Below are 14,488 nucleotides of genomic sequence, written 5' to 3' on the forward strand. Positions count from 1 at the left end.
TGTTCAGTTCAGTTCATCTTTGCCCCTTTGGACACAGAAAAGAACGGCCATGCTGCCGAAAACGACACGCACACGAACTGCCGGATCAGAAGAACTCAGAAAGCTCTCGTTGTCGTCGTCGTCGTCGTCGGAACAGGGGACTGACTAGCGGAGCGCGATCAACGCCGCCTGCGCATATCACGACAGCAAACACCGGCAGACCGTGCAGGCCAGGTCATTGACTGACCAACGGTGCAACGCATTGCCTTCGCCTTTGCCGGGACGCAGAGCTCGTCTGCGAGTGCACTGAGCTTGGTGGCGAGCGGCGGCTCAGCTCGCATGCAGTCGCAGCGTAGGTACGAGGAAGCTGCGGTGTGAACCGCCGTAGCCGCCGGAACAACCTGTCCCTGTCCCTGTCCCTGTCCGTCGACGAGATGCGTCGTCTGCGTCAAATACTGGAAGTCTGAAACGGACGGCGCTGGCATGCATATGGGGTTTTGGCGACGGTGGTAAGAGAAAGAGCGCACTGCACTTTGACTTGGGCATTAAGCCATTGAGGAACCCTGGATCGTCTCTGTCGCCGTCGCAAGCAATGGATCGACGACCATCGCTCTCTGCCTGTCTGTGGTCTGTGTATCTCCTTACTCTTCTACTTGCAGCGGCAACACTGACACGGCTGTGCCGGCCCTCGCTTATCTTATATGCTGTACTTTTTCAGATAACGGACAGTATTTTCCTTTTACAATAAATTAGCCAACAATACTTTTATTCATGACTTATCAGCCAAGTGAACGAGAAGCACATGACGATGAGCCGATGAGGGGGCGTGGGGGAGTCAATCAGGGCCGAGAAATGGGCGGGCCAAGGTGGGGTGTAGCGGCCTGGGGTTGGAACAGGCCCAACAGCGGCCCGAGTTTGTTGGGAAGAAAAGGAATACTCCATTTGTCCTAAAATATAAGCCATTCTCGCTTCCAAAAAAGTCAGCATTTTCTGACTTTGACCAATTATATATAAAAGAATATTAATATTTATAATACATAATTAGTATAATTAGATAGGTCATCGAATATACTATCATAATAAATTTATTTAGAGACATAAATGTTGCATGTATTTTCCACAAATCTAATCAAAGTTAAAAAAGTTTGACCTACCCGCATCCCATAATGACATCTATTCTGGGACGGAGGAAGTACATGTGTTGGTAATCGTGGGATTCTTTTCGAATAAACTTTGTTGCTTTCTCGGTTTAACTTGTCTTGGCTATAAATAATAAAACCTCCTCAGTCGAGGTTTAGGGTCTGTTTGGCACAGTTCTCAATAGCTTCACGAGCTGTTGTAAGTTGTTTTATTTGCTAAACACTTATTTTTAAAACAGCTTCACCCGTAAAGCTGTTTTTCTCCCTCTCTCACAAAGTTATGAGTTGTGATGAAGCTGCAAAAAGTAGCTTATCCTAACTTCTCCCTCATTTCTCTCTTTCATTCATGCATGAAGCTGTTGGTGTAGCTGTTTTGACAAACAGTTTTTCAAACACAATTCAGCTTCACATAAAAAGTTGCTCGTGAAGCTGTTTTCTTTACAAGTGAAGCTGAGCCTCTTAGGAATCTGCTCGAAACTCGCTGTCACGGAACAGTGAACAGCAGGGGAATGAAGAAGCAATCCGGCGGACGGGCATTTGCCAGGAGAGACGATGTTGTGGTGGACAGGCAGGCAGGCACCGGTGGTTGTGGTTCCAACAGTTGGGCACGGTGGCAAAAAGATTATCTCGACAATCTCAGGTATGAAGGGTGCAATGGAATTGGTGGCGGAGGCTTCCACAGCAGAAGATACGGAAATTGCGAGCAGAAATCAGGCAACCACAACTACAAAAAGCATTTCTAGGGGCGACTGGTAACCCTTTGTAGGAGCGGTTTGCTCAGCCGCTCCTATGCAAGGGTCTCTACAAATCATGTATTTATAGGGGCGGTTCACAGGCTGTCCCTACAAATCGATTTATAGGGGCGGCTGGTGTTTCCAGCCGCCCCTACAAATAGGTATTTGTAGGGTGGTTCAATCTAGAACCCTCCCTACAGTACATTTTCCCGAAAAAAATTCAAATTTACAATTCAAAATCGCGTTGCCGAACGTCCCACGACCAACGTTCTGAACCGCGTTCGTGTTGCCGAACGCCCCGCGACCAACATTCCGAACCGCGTCCGCATTGCCGAACGCCCCGCGACCAACATTCCGAACCGCATTCTCGTTGCCAAACGCCCCGTGACTAACGTTCCGAACCGCGTTCGCGTTGCCAAACGCCCCGCGACCGCGACTACAAGCACAAGAGTATTCTATAAACTACAATTACAAGTCCAATTCACAAGAATATATACAATCCATCATTAAATATACAAATTCCATACACATTCTTATCAACGTCCTAGAGCTAGCCTTTCAGTCTCACGAAGGTGTTGGTACTGAGGATTTGTACCTAACTCAGACTCTCGGTCATGGTAGGCGCCTCTGACGTGTACAATCTGGTCCAATATCATCATCCTCTTCTTCTTCGCCTTCAGCAGCCTCTCCTTCGGGGCCTTCCTCCTCATCACACTGCTCCTGAGTAAGCATCACTTCTAGATCCTTTCCTACCTCGTTATCGAACTGTTCTTGAGTAAGCTGGTCCTCTAGTGCTTGCTCCTCAAGGGTTGGCTGCTCATCAGGTTCGGGGCATCGGGCTGCACTGTCTGGTGTCCGCGACATTATTTCGCGCTTTGTTCTAATAGATGCAAGAAAGTATGCTTTAGGTACGCGAGAAGGTATAAGAAATAAAAAAGGTCTAATAAACCAAAGTAGTCCTATAAAACAACAATATATCAAAAAATGAGTAGTAGCAGTAGTAGATGCCTCAGAAACATGTCAATCATCATTTGATCATGAACTTGGAGCATCAAGGCATCATAACAGAGAAGAGAGGAGAAGGTAATGTAGGGGCGACTGCTAATGATGTCAAGTTCCTCACAAGTTCTTGATCATCAGCTCATATTCCATATAATGTATGGACTTGGACAATTTCATCATCGGCAAAACAAAGGAGAGGAGAGGAGAGATTTGGCAAAAAAAAACCAACAACTGCTTAGCAAACAAAGTGTAGCAGCTGATGGCAAAAGACAGGACAACAAGTCATGGGCGAGTCCTAGGAGATTTGACAAAAAAAAGCAACAGCAGTCAACAGTTAGTAGCTAGAAGTAGCAAGTAGTAGTAGTTGAGTAGTAGGAGTCGTAGTAAGAGTAGTAGTAGTAAGAGGAGTAGCAGGAGGAGGAGGAGGAGGAGGAGTAGTAGTAGTGGTAGGAGGAGGAGTAGCAGCAGCAGCAGCAGCCATCTACTGAACATAAGTAAAGAGCAAGTAGCAAATTTAACAGAGAACCAAATAATTTGATGATTTTTTACAATACTGATTATCTAATAAAACAGAGCAGTCTGCATGCGATCTAAAAAGTAGATTTAACAGATGATAATAACCCTGACTAATAAAACAGAGCAGCCAAACTTGAAATGCTAAGAACCTGTATTCACCTGTGAAATACCAATAAAACACTGCACCTAGCATAAATGCCTTTTTTTTGTTAATTTTGGCATTAAAGCTGCATAAATAGCACCAGACTTGACTTTTGTATCCATCTCGTCATTTTGTCAGTCATCTCATTTTACATGTGACAGATTATATAGCACTTTATAAATGTGTCAACAAAAGTCAAGTCTGGTGCTATAATGAGTTTAAGTGGAGACCAGACTAGATGAGTCATCTCATTTCACAGGTGTTATAATGACAGATTTGATCTTATCATACAGATTAAAGCCTTTTTGGGAGAGAGAAAAAACTATATAGCACTAGTTCCCAATCAGTGGTCCAGCAATGTGTACTTAATTCCGATAACATATATAACGGCCACATAATGACAGATTATATAGCACTTTAGCAGAGTTCAGAGACTAGTCACAACAGAACCTCCACTAAAACATCAAATGGCTTAAGGAACCGACACCTAAATCACAGAACATTTAGCACGACTCAGGAGTCGACTAGATGGTGGAGACAGCACACATCCACAGAGCCGACCAGCTCTGTGGGCAGCATATATGTCCACAATATCAAACAATGAAGCAGTAAGTAATACATGTGGGCAGCGAACCGTTGCCAAATCAAACAATGGTTTTGTTGTTTCCATGGGCGGGCTCCTGCGGTGCATATAAAATAGATACTACTTCTATCCTAAATTAATTAAGTGCAATTTAAATTTATACTAAGTAAATAACTCTACCAATATATGCACTTGAAATTAATTCCTAGAATTCCTAGAATCGAACAAGCACTTGAAATCAATTGAGAAGCAAGAAAGAGTGGATATGAACTCACATTGGGACTGGGTCGCCTGGGCCTGGACCGGCGCAGCGCCTGCAGCTGGCTGGCGTTGGCCACCCCGAGCACGGCCGACTCGTAGGTGCCAATGTTCTCGACGATCCTCTTGGCCAACTGCAGGTACACGTACGCCTCCACGGAGATCCGTGCGGACGGTGGCTCCCACTGCCTGGAGTGGAACAGGAAGCCGAGCTCGGCGGGGCGGGTGCGGAGATGGGGCCGCCGACCGGTCAGAAACCCTAGGTCGGGGAGGAGCAGGGTCGCGGGTGCGGGGAGGGGGCGCGCGGGGCCGGCGTCGGGACAGGTCCGAGAGGCAGCCTGACGGCGTCGGAGAACAAGAGAGCGCCCAACAGGCAACTCCCGTGTGCGGCCTTGAATATATAGTCGGGATGATTTGTAGGGGCGGTTCCTGATCCAGCCGCCCCTACAAATGCATTTCTAGGGGCGGTTCCTGATTTAGCCGCCCCTACAAATGCATTTGTAGGAGCGGTTTCTAATCCAGCCGCCCCTACAAATAGTTTCTATTTTTTAAATTATAAATTCTATATTTTTTATATCATAAAAACACAAAGTAATAAAAAAATTTGTGTATATGCACAAATATAATATTTTGTATTATTCTATATATGAAGAAATATATATATAAACAATTGTGGTCAAAACAATATAGAAAACAAAAAAACAAAAATTAAAAATTTGAATTTTAAAACTTCGACTACAATTTTATGATATTAAATGAAATAAAATGAAAATGTTGTAAACATAAAAGTTGTATAACTCATCAACATGTACAACTTTTATTTTGGTCATCTTATCATGTGACTTTGTTTGAACGATTCAAATTTTAAAATTCAAACAATTTCAACTTAAAACAATATTTTGAAAGAGTAAATGATTTCAGATGAAAAACTCATGAATACCAAAGTTGTAGAACTCATCAATATGTACAACTTTTATTTTGATCATATTTGCATTTGACCAAATTTGAACAGTTGAAATTTTGAATTTCATTAAATGGCAACTTCAAATAAGATTTTGAAACCTTAAATGATTTCAACAATAAAAGTCGTGAACATAAAAGTTGTTGAACTCGTCACTATCTACAACTTTTATTTTGGTCACTTCTTCATGTGACAAAGTAATAGTAAACATTATTCATAAATTCATATATGACTCATAGTTTCATGAACTATACGAGAAACATGTTGATTTGTAAACAATATTTACTATCACTTTGTCAGATGAAGAAATGATCAAAATAAAAGTTGTAGATCTTGATGAGTTATACAACTTTGGTATTCATCACTTTTTCAGCTGAAATCATTTAATGGTTGAAAATCTTGTTCGAACTTATCATTTTTTTAAATTTAAAATTTTGAAGTGCTCAAACTTTGTCAAATGAAAAGAATGACCAAATCAACACACTAACTTGATGTTGCAAATGGTAGTTTCACACACATGCATAAATATAGTCTCACACATATACAAAAATATGTAGTCTTACACACGTACATAAATATATAGTCTCACACGCATGCATAAATGAAGTCTTACAAACACACACTTACACAAACACTCCACGTTCAACAGCTAGCTAGCCCGCTGTAACGACTTTCCCCTTGACACCTTTTCGTTCCCATGGCATTATGTCTTTGAGGAGGTTCTTTTCCACAACACTGATCTTCTTAGGAAAGTCTGTGAATAGCGGCATCTCATCGTAGTTATTGTAAGCTTCAACATCGTCCATGCCATCAACTCCAATAATGTGCTGTTTTTCGAAGGCAACCACGTGCTTTGTCTTCTTCTTCGGGGGGAGGTTACTTTGTGGGTCAGACATATAGAAAACTTGTGCGACACGTGAAGCGAGCACCCAAGGGTCATCTTGGTAGCCTAGATTCTCGAGGTCCAGGACTCTCAATCCAATCTCGTTCAGTTGGTGTTGTTTGATCCAGCGGCATCGTAACAGGGCCACCGTTATATCCCTTCCATAGTCAAGTTCCCATATCTCTTCAATGATACCAAAGTATTGGATCTTTCGCCCTAATCTATCGAGAGCCTCTATTCGAACGCCGCTGTTTCGGTTCACATATTTACTATCCTTTGCGTGGGTATAGTACGTATACCCATTGATGTCATAAGCATTCCAAGATGTCACCTGTCTTGATGGCCCCTCCGCCAACCTACTGATGGTAATAGAGTCTATGGTTTCTCCAGGTGATATGTTTTGGTCCTTCAACCATGTAGTTAGTCATTGCTTGTATTGTTTCATGACCCAATCATCCGAACGGCCATTTCTCTCCGCCATAATGATAGCCAAGTGTTTATCAATATACGGTTGCATCAGTTATGTACTATGCAAGACACTGTAATGCGCCCGACTCACCTCTTTGTAATCATGGTCGATGAACACTTTTCTACCACTGGTGCCCTTCCTAGCCAGCCTACCCTTGTGACGAGAATCAGGTTTACCAATCCCTTTCTGTACTTTTAGGTACTCTTGACAGCACTCGACGACTTCTTCAGTACTGTAACCCTCTATCATGGAGCCCTCTAGGTAAGCTCGATTATGCACGTATCGACTTAGAACCGACATGAACCGCTCGTAGGACCACATTTCATGCAAGTAGCAAGGGTCCAGCGCCTGTATCTGATGAACCATGTGAATCATGAGATGTGGCATTATATAAAAAAAGCAGGAGGTAAACACATCTCCTGTTGGTTTTGTGTCTCCACCACAAATTCATGTAGGTCACTCAGCTCTTGCTTGCCAATCGTCTTCTGTGAGATCTTCGAAAAGAAGTCGCACATGCGGGTGATGGCCATTTTCAAGAACCCTGGCTTTATAGCCCTGATTGCAATAGGTAGAAACACTGTCAGCATCACATGGCAATCGTGAGCCTTGCAGTGTGTTATTGACAAGTCCTTCATCGACACTAGCTTCTTAACATTTGCTAAAAACCCAGTCAGGACTTTGATCCCCCTCAAGAAAGTGCATATAGCTCTCTTCTCGTCTGGTGTTAGGTTGAAGCACGCCGCGGGTAGAGTGTATTTTCCATTAGCCTCAGGTACCGGGTGAAGCTGTGGCATCACGTTTAGCTGCACCATGTCTTTCTGTGCTTTCAGACCATCCTTTGACTTGCCTGTGTCCATCAAGGTAGCAATGAGACTCTCAAAGACATTCTTCTGCACGTGCATAGCATCAATGGCATGGGGGACCTCCAAGTCTGGCCAATAAGGCAGATACTGAAAGAAGATCGATTGTTTCTTGAAAGGTACGCCTTCGACAGGAGGTGTGCTTCTATCTCTGTTCGTCCCATCCGAATTCTTCTTTTCATAGACGACGCGCATGTTTTTCACCATTCTGTACACGTGTTCTCCGTTATGACGTCTCTCGGGAGGGGGTTCAATCTTCGAGGCGTTGTCATAAAATCTAAAGAACAATTTGCTGCGGTACTTGTGACTTGTCTATAAGAAGCGTCGGTTCCTTAGGTAAACTATCTTCTTGGATGCATCCAGGTACACCCATGTAGTACCATCCAAGCAAACCAAGCATCCCGTCTTTCCTTTGATCTGTCCAGACAAAGCAAACAACGCGGGATAATCATTGGTAGTAACAAATATTATTGCTCTACATATGAAGTCCTCCTTTTGGAACGCATTGTACATCTGCTCCCCATGCCTCCATAGCCTCTCCATTTCTTGCATCAAAGGCTCGAGGAACACGTCTATATCAATGCCTGGTTGTTTAGGGCTAGAAATAGGAATAGTGAGGAGAAGGTACTTCCTCTTCTGACACAACCATGTTGGGATATTGTACATGGTCAAGATCACTGGCCATGTGCTATGGTCGCTCATCCTCTCATTAGAGGGATTCATTCCATCGGTGCTCAAGCCAAACCGTACATTTCTTGGGTCATCGCTGAATTCTTTGTGCTTCTCATCAAACCTTTGCCACTGACTACAATCAGCCGGGTGTGCAATCTTATCATCATCCACCTTGCGCTCATCATCCCACCATGTCATGAGTGCGGCTTCTTTAGGGTTTAGGAAGATACGTCTCAAGCGGTCGGTCACTGGCAGGTACCACATTACCAAGGCAGGAATTCTTCTCTGCTTTGCATCGTTGCCTAATGGAGTGTCCTCTGGGGGATGAGATTCTTGTACCACCTTTTTTGTACCCTTCTTATTCCTCTTTTTCCCCATGGAGGGTTCGTCCCCACCGTAAAGGTCATTGTTCTTGTACCGACTGGCCCCACACCGGGGACATTTATCTAGTGACTTGAACGTTTCGTCACAAAAAATTATATAGTGGTTGGGGCATGCATGGATTTTTTCAACCCCCATTGTCAATGGACTTTTAACCTTCTTCGCTTGGTATGTGTTGGCGGGAACTGAGTTTGGTTGTGGCAACACCCATGACAGGAGATGCAATAGATCATTGAAACTACAGTCTGACCAGCCGTACTTAGCCTTCAGGATGAGCAGCTCAACAACAAAATGTAGCAATGTCCAATGTGTCGGACAGCCCTTTTCAACACCATACACAGTCTTCTTCGATGCTTTTGTCACCCTTTTCTAAATTTTCTAGACCTTTCGGGCTATTTAGTAAAATCTCTGGTCCAAGGGCTCGAATCATGTCCTCCAAATCATCTTCATCCCCGACATGTGCTCCACCATCATTATTGGCACCATCTTCGTCGTTACCATCCCAACCACCAGCATCACCACCTTGTTTATTACCAAACTCGAAATCCATTCGTGCATCAAGCTCTGCTGAATATTGGGACAGGGATTCTATGGTTTCATCATCGTATTCCTCCTCATCCTCGTCGTTAACAATAACCGTTTCACCATGATGAATCCACACTGTGTAGTCCTCAACAAATCCTCGCATAATCAAATGTGATATGATGATAGTCACATCTGTCCATGCCATACGGTTCTTGTAATCTTTACAGGGGCAAATAATTGTATCCTTATTCTCTTTCAATGTCGTTGCATGCTTCTTTGCGGCTTCAATAAATTTATCCACCTCTTCACGGAAACCTGCCTTGAACCTTAACGAACCATACATCCAAGAGTTCCTGTACTCCATCTTTTACAACAACAACAAAACAAACATTAAAGGACTACTTATTCAGATATATATAAAAATGAATCAAATTAATAATTACTTGAGAATAATTGTACATACTTCAGATATATATGAATATAAATCTAATATAATTACATGAAGCATACAAACACACCATGGTAGAGGAAAATTAATTAATGGCCCATTTATCCATAAATAATTAAAATACATATTATTGATTACAATAAACAATTTCAAAGACAACAATTAGCAACAATTATACTTTACCGAATATCTTTCATACAAACCCTAGTCCAATTTCATCAAACATAAATTTCCAAAAAACGAAATTAATAAAAAAACCAAACCCTAGATCTAGATCCATATGCACATGAAACATACATAAAACTAACTAATTGTTCACTAAAATAAAAAATATGGACCAAATAAGGTACTGATCTTATTCTCCTCCCTAATTTACCCTAGTACATTTAAAACTTGGGTCTAATTTGCTTCATACGTAGCTCAAGCACCATAGAAGAGAGAGAAAAACAAAACTCTAATTACTCACTAACCAACCATTAAAACTTCAAAAAAAGTGTGGAATAGTATTTTCTTACCTTCTACAACCTCTCCACCAAAGAATTTGAGACCAAAACCTTCCCCCTTAGTAGAGCAATTTTTGGGAGGTGCCCAAGGCCTCCCCACCTTTCTTTCACGGGTTGGAGTGAGTGACCCGAGGAGGAAGAAGTGCTGCAGCTGTTTTATATGTGGGTCATTTGTAGGGGCGGCTGGTGATTGAGCCACCCCTACAAATCCGAGCTATATATACGTGGGCATTTATAGGGGCGGCTCAATCACCAGCCGCCCCTACAAATAGAAATTCCAGGGGCGACTGGTGATTGAGCCGCCCCTACAAATCAGACCCCGTTTGTAGGGGCGGCTCGTATCACCAGCCGCCCCTGCTGTTTTATTTGTAGGGGCGGCTGGTGTCTGGGCACCCGAGCACGCCACTGTAGGGGCGGCTCCATCACCAGCCGCCCCTACAAAAAATTCGACCCGTTGCTAAAAATCATTTTTTACATAGTGAACTACTGGGAAAACCAAACCAAACCAAAACAAAACAAAAAACCTTATTGCTTTACATGCCTCACTAATTAAAGGACATGTAATAGAGGATTTAGGTTAATATATATGTGGCTATAATCATGTTACTAAAGCGTGCCCTTTTAATAAAGGAGTAAGATGACAAATAGCACTACCATGTGGTTTCACAGTTGAGAATTCAGGTTTTTATTATATCCCTCATCCCAGGAAAACAAAAGACTAAGGAGGAGTCGAGGGTCGTTGAGGGTTCTATGTCAGTGGCTTGGGTAACGGCGGAGCTTGTCACACTACTACCAAGTAGCTAGAACTGGATCGTCGATAACATTGGAGATAATGAATTAATTTCATACAACCTTTTTGTACATTGAATTTGAGCATAATTGTACGTCGTTGGGATCTCGAGGAAGCCAAATGCATTAAAGAGGTAAAATTGTCTTTGCAGTAAAGCGGAGCAATAAGCTTGAGAATATGATCTTCCGATCGAAGGCCTGGGTGCAATTTCATGGTATCTCTGATGATTTGATGGAGTTCAGTCATAATTTGAGTGGAGGACTGAATATTAGGCGCCATACTCGTCAAGTTGATTTGGAATTCACAAAAGAGCATATTTGCATAAATATAGACGGATCAGATCCGTGGCGGTGCTTAACCCTGAAATTATTCTCGAGTTTGTTGAAATGGTGACAGGAGACTTACAATAGTGGACTTGGGTGGACTCTGTTTGGTGGCCCCGGCGCTGCCACGGGACCCGTTACGATGACGTCAGTGTTAAGCTTGTCTGTGCAAACAAGCCAATCTGCAGTCATCACCGAGCACACTAGGAACTTTGTGGCCCGAATTCTTTTTCACGTCCGTTGACGCCACGTCACGTGTACCGATTTTTGTTTCTCTCTGAAAGAATACGCGCACATGGACGTCATGTGGAATTTTTAGGTAGCAGCACACTCTTTGAAGAGGATGGTGGATGCATTCGTGATTCGTATTCTTGGATTCTTGTCGAATGTTTGGTTGCTTTACTTACTATATTGCTTTGTCGGATTATAATGAGTTAAATGCATCTTTGATCCATTAACTTTTACCCATGTTTCACTTAGGTCCATCAACTACGAAAGTGGCTTTTCAGGTCCATAAACTTTTGAAGTGATGCATCTCTAGTCCATACCCCTTCATTTATCTTTATAATCTGACGTGGCAGTCCACGATGTCGCTGCATGCATGCATGGCGGGAGCAAAACGGCCGAGCAGGCAGCCCAGCCACTCGACGCGCGCCATGGCTCTACCCACCCCCATGCTATCGCTGCTCGCGCTCGCCACGCTTCTTTCCGTGCCCGCGCCAGGTGCCGCGCAGCAGCAGACCACCAACGTCACCTCGGGGACCTCCCTGCAGGCGGCCGCGGGCGCCGGCTGGCCGTCCCCGTCGGGCCGCTTCGCTTTTGGCTTCTACGCCACGGACGGGGGCCTCGCCGTGGGCGTCTGGCTCGCCACCACCCCCAACATCACCGTCACGTGGACGGCCAACCGCAACGACACGCCGTCCATGGGCGGCGCGCTCTGGCTCACCTACGACGGCCGCCTCGTCTGGACGGGCCCTGCCGACAGCCAGGACCGGAACCTCGCGGTGCCACCCCGGCCGGCCGCCGCCGCCGCCATGCGCGACGACGGTAGCTTCATGCTCTACGACGCCAACAGGACCATGGTCTGGTCCACCTTCGCCGCGCCCACCGATACCCTGCTCCCGGGCCAGGACCTCGTCCCAGGCGCGTAACTCTTCTCTAGCGTCTCGCTCACCGACAGAGCCATGGGGAGGTACCGCCTCACCAACCAGCTCAACGACGGTAACCTCGTCGTGTACCTGGTCCAGACGGAGAACACCGCAAACTCCGCGTACTGGGCCACCGGCACGTTCCAGATCGGCTTCCCGCTCACGCTGCGCCTCGACGCCACCGGCGTGCTCTACGTCACCAGCAACAACGGCAACTACACCAAGAACCTGACGCGGCCTGGCACCGCGCGGTCTCCAGGCGAGACGGACGTCTTCTACCGCGTCACGCTCGACCCCGACGGGGTCCTCCCCCTTTACCGCCACGCCGTCGCGTCGGGGGGCGCGTGGACGACCAGCGTCCAGTGGATCGGGCCGGACGACCGGTGCCACGTCAAGGGCGCGTGCGGGCTCAACAGCTACTGCGTCCTCGGCCGCGACGCGCAGCCCGACTGCCGGTGTCCGCCGGGGTTCAGCTTCATCGACACCGCCAACGCACCACTCGGGTGCACCGAGACCACGGGCGCCGGTGACTGCGCCACGGCTGGTTCTGGTGCTACTGCTAGCATGGTCGCGATGCAGAACATGTCGTGGGCGGACACGCCGTACGCCGTGCTGGGCGCGGGCACGAGCGTCGCCGACTGCCAGGCCGCGTGCATGGCCGACTGCCTCTGCGCCGCCGTGCTGCTCAACAGCAACGACGGCACCTGCACCAAGCAGCAGCTCCCGTGGCTGCACTACCTCCACGACGAGCTGGACAGCCGCGTGGGCTGGCGAAGCTGCTGCTGCCGGAGCAGACGCAGACGTTCACGGGGGTGCGCGGCACGCACGGGTACCTGGCCCCGGAGTGGTACCGCGGCGTTGGGCTGCTGACGGTGAAGGCGGACGTGCACAGCTACGGCGTGGTGCTGCTGGAGATCGTGACGTGCCGGCAGAGCATGGAGCTGGAGGAGGCCGGCGAGGAGCGGACGCTCATGGAGTGCGCTCACGAGTGGCTGGTGTGCGGCGAGGTGTGGCGGGTGGTGGGCGGCGACGAGGCCGTGGACGCCACGGAGGTGGAGAGGGCGGTTAAGGTGGCGCTGTGGTGCGTGCAGGAACACGACGTACGCCGCCGCGGCCTCGTCGAGTCCAAGGGCGCCGCCAGCGCGAGGCCCAGGACACGCCGCCGCGGACGCTCATGGAGTGCGCGCACGAGTGGCTGGGCTGCTTGCTCGGCCGTTTCACTCCCGCCATGCATGCATGCAGCGACACCGTGGACTGCCACGTCAGAATAAAAAGATAAACGAAGGGGTATAGACTAGAGATGCATCACTTCAAAAGTTTATGGACCTGAAAAGCCACTTTCGTAGTTGATGGACCTAAGTAAAACATGAGTAAAAGTTAATGGACCAATGATGCATTTAACTCGATTATAATTATTGGCAAAAGTTTCAGGTTGTTTCACAAAAAGTTTGTGAAGGTGTCACAGTAGTGCGGCGGGGAGCTTATTATGCTCCCGATGCTGTCCTAGTCTTGCTCCGTGTTTAGCGCCTGTTTAGATTCCAAAAAAATTTGCGCAGTACCCGTCATATCGAATCTTGCGGCACATACATGGAGTACTAAATGTAGACGAAAAAAAACTAATTGCACAGTTGGGTGATAAATCACGAGACGAAACTTTTGAACCTAATTAGTCCATAATTAGACACTAATTGCCAAATACAAACGAAAGTGCTACAGTAGCCAAAATCTAAAAATTTTTGGATCTAAACGGGGCCTCAGTTGAGTTGAGTTGAGTTCATCTTTGGAAACGGCCTTCTTTCTTCGTGTCGGCGAAAACGACATGCACTGCTGGAATTGGACTACAGGACACTAGGCGCGCGCACATGTGGCTTGGCTTGTTGTGCTGTGGCGGAATGGTTGAGACGGTCTCACTCTCATCGACTGGTTCATCAGGTTGCATGCAAGTCAAAAAGGTTACAGTAAGTAGCAGACGCGAGCTGGCTGAATAGCTAATTAAGCGCCGGACACAAACGTTGCAGCATGTTTTGGTTCTTTTACCAGGAGTGGCAAGCTAAACAAGCCTTGCCTAACGTTGCTGATCAAGGCATGGTAAGATAGTATTTTGTAGTTTGGATGTTTTACGTGTAGCATGTCGGTTCATTTGGTTCCAAAGTCTGCCGGCGAATAAAGTAT

General features: G+C 46.3%; 1 pseudogene; it reads left to right on the top strand.

The window, feature by feature from the left end:
- The first annotated feature begins 11,824 nt into the window (after nucleotides 1-11,824).
- Nucleotides 11,825-13,587, top strand: LOC136483997 (G-type lectin S-receptor-like serine/threonine-protein kinase LECRK4; annotated as a pseudogene).
- Nucleotides 13,588-14,488: the final 901 nt, after the last annotated feature.

The sequence above is a fragment of the Miscanthus floridulus genome, chromosome 9 (genome assembly GCF_019320115.1).
Source record: "Miscanthus floridulus cultivar M001 chromosome 9, ASM1932011v1, whole genome shotgun sequence".
NCBI classification, from domain to species: Eukaryota; Viridiplantae; Streptophyta; class Magnoliopsida; order Poales; family Poaceae; genus Miscanthus; species Miscanthus floridulus.